Genomic DNA, 3,384 nt, shown 5'->3' with positions numbered 1-3,384 from the left:
GTAGTTTCTTTTGCTGTACAGAAGCTCTTTAGTTTAATTAGATCCCATTTGTCAATTTTGGCTTTTGTTGCCACTGCTTTTGGTGTTTTAGACATGAAGTCCTTACCCATGCCTATGTCCTGAATGGTATTACCTAGGTTTTCTTCTAGGGTTTTTATGGTATTAGGTCTAACATTTAAGTCTCTAATCCATCTTGAATTAATTTTTGTATAAGGAGTAAGGAAAGGATCCAGTTTCAGCTTTCTACTTATGGCTAGCCAATTTTCCCAGCACCATTTATTAAATAGGGAATCCTTTCCCCATTTCTTGTTTTTCTGAGGTTTGTCAAAGATCAGATGGCTGTAGATGTGTGGTATTGTTTCTGAGGACTCTGTTCTGTTCCATTGGTTTATATCTCTGTTTTGGTACCACTACCATGCTGTTTTGGTTACTGTAGCCTTGTTGTATAGTTTGAAGTCAGGTAGTGTGATGCCTCCAGCTTTGTTCTTTTGGCTTAGGATTGTCTTGGCAATACGGGCTCTTTTTTGGTTCCATATGAACTTTAAAGTAGTTTTTTCCAATTCTGTGAAGAAACTCATTGGTAGCTTGATGGGGATGGCATTGAATCTATAAATTACCTTGGGCAGTATGGCCATTTTCACGATATTGATTATTGCTATCCATGAGCATGGTATGTTCTTCCATTTGTTTGTGTCCTCTTTTATTTCACCGAGCAGTGGTTTGTAGTTCTCCTTGAAGAGGTCCTTTACATCCCTTGTAAGTTAGATTCCTAGGTATTTTATTCTCTTTGAAGCTATTGTGAATGGAAGTTCATTCATGATTTGGCTCTCTGTTTGTCTGTTACTGGTGTATAAGAATGCTTGTGATTTTTGCACATTAATTTTGTATCCTGAGACTTTGCTGAAGTTGCTTATCAGCTTAAGGAGATTTTGGGCTGAGATGATGGGGTTTTCTAAATATACAATCATGTCATCTGCAAACAGGGACAATTTGGCTTCTTCTTTTCCTAACTGAATACGCTTTATTTCTTTCTCTTGCCTGATTGCCCTAGCCAGAACTTCCAACACTATGTTGAATAGGAGTGGTGAGAGAGGGCATCCCTGTCTTGTGCCAGTTTTCAAAGGGAATTTTTCCAGTTTTTGCCCATTCAGTATGATATTGGCTGTGGGCTTGTCATAAATAGCTCTTATTATTTTGAGATACATTCCATCAATACCTAGTTTATTGAGAGTTTTTAGCATGAAGGGCTGTTGAATTTTGTCAAAGGCCTTTTCTGCATCTATTGAGATAATCATGTGGTTTTTGTCTTTGGTTCTGTTTATATGCTGGATTACATTTATTCATTTGTGTATGTTGAACCAGCCTTGCATCCCAGGGATGAAGCCCACTTGATCATGGTAGATAAGCTTTTTGACATGCTGCTGGATTCGATTTGCCAATATTTTATTGAGGATTTTTGCATCGATGTTCATTAGGGATATTGGTCTAAAATTCTCTTTTTTTGTTGTGTCTCTGCCAGGCTTTGGTATCAGGATGATGTTGGCCTCATAAAATGAGTTAGGGAGGATTCCCTCTTTTTCTATTGATTGGAATAGTTTCAGAAGGAATGGTACCAGCTCCTCCTTGTACCTCTGGTAGCATTCGGCTGAGAATCCATCTGGTCCTGGACTTTTTTTGGTTGGTAGGCTATTAATTATTGCCTCAATTTCAGAGCCTGCTATTGGTCTATTCAGAGATTCAACTTCTTCCTGGTTTAGTCTTGGGAGAGTGTAAGTGTCCAGGAAATTATCCATTTCTTCTAGATTTTCTAGTTTATTTGTGTAGAGGTGTTTATAGTATTCTCTGATGGTAGTTTGTATTTCTGTGGGGTCTGTGGTGATATCCTCTTTATCATTTTTTATTGCATCTATTTGATTCTTCTCTCTTTTCTTCTTTATTAGTCCTGCTAGCGGTCTATCAATTTTGTTGATCTTTTCAAAAAACCAACTCCTGGATTCATTGATTTGTTGGAGGGTTTTTTGTGTCTCTATCTCCTTCAGTTCTGCTCTGATCTTAGTTATTTCTTGCCTTCTGCTAGCTTTTGAATGTGTTTGCTCTTGCTTCTTTAGTTCTTTTAATTGTGATGTTAGAGTGTCAATTTTAGATCTTTCCAGCTTTCTCTTGTGGGCATTTAGTGCTATAAATTTCCCTCCACACACTGCTTTAAATGTGTCCTAGAGATTCTGGTATGTTGTATCTTTGTTCTCATTGGTTTCAAAGAACATCTTTATTTCTGCCTTCATTTTGTTATGGACCCAGTAGTCATTCAAGAGCAGGTTGTTCAGTTTCCATGTAGTTGAGCAGTTTTGATTGAGTTTCTTAGTCCTGAGTTCTAGTTTGATTGCACTGTGGTCTGAGAGACAGTTTGTTATAATTTCTGTTCTTGGCCGGGCGAGTGGCTCAAGCCTGTAATCCCAGCACTTTGGGAGGCCAAGACGGGCGGATCACGAGGTCAGGAGATCGAGACCATCCTGGCTAATACGGTGAAACCCCGTCTCTACTAAAAAATACAAAAAGCTAGCCGGGCGAGGTGGTGGGTGCCTGTAGTCCCAGCTACTCGGGAGGCTGAGGCAGGAGAATGGCGTGAACCCGGGAGTCAGAGCTTGCAGTGAGCTGAGATCTGGCCACTGCACTCCAGCCTGGGCGACAGAGCGAGACTCCGTCTCAAAAAAAAAAAAAAAAAAAAATTTCTGTTCTTGTACATTTGCTGAGGAGTGCTTTACTTCCAATTATGTGGTCAATTTTGGAATAAGTGCAATGTGGTGCTGAGAAGAATGTATATTCTGTTGATTTGGGGTGGAGAGTTCTGTAGATGTCTATTAGGTCCGCTTGGTGCAGAGTTGAGTTCAATTCCTGGATATCCTTGTTAACTTTCTGTCTCGTTGATCTGTCTAATGTTGACAGTGGGGTGTTGAAGTCTCCCATTATTATTGTATGGGAGTGTAAGTCTCTTTGTAAGTCTCTAAGGACTTGCTTTATGAATCTGGGTGCTCCTGTATTGAGTGCATATATATTTAGGATAGTTAGCTATTCTTGTTGAATTGATCCCTTTACCATTATGTAATGGCATTCTTTGTCTCTTTTGATCTTTGATGGTTTGAAGTCTGTTTTATCAGAGACTAGGATTGCAACCCCTGCTTTTTTTTTGTTCCCCATTTGCTTGGTAGATCTTCCTCCATCCCTTTATTTTGAGCCTATGTGTGTCTCTGCATGTGAGATGGGTCTCCTGAATACAGCAGACTGATGGGTCTTGACTCTTTATCCAGTTTGCCAGTCTGTGTCTTTTAATTGGACCATTTAGTCCATTTACATTTAGGTTGATATTGTTATGTGTGAACTTGATCC

Source organism: Macaca fascicularis, chromosome 12 (genome assembly GCF_037993035.2).
Source record: "Macaca fascicularis isolate 582-1 chromosome 12, T2T-MFA8v1.1".
NCBI classification, from domain to species: domain Eukaryota; kingdom Metazoa; phylum Chordata; class Mammalia; order Primates; family Cercopithecidae; genus Macaca; species Macaca fascicularis.
The sequence above is the reverse complement of the archived record's forward strand: the minus strand, read 5'-3'. Positions refer to the sequence as shown.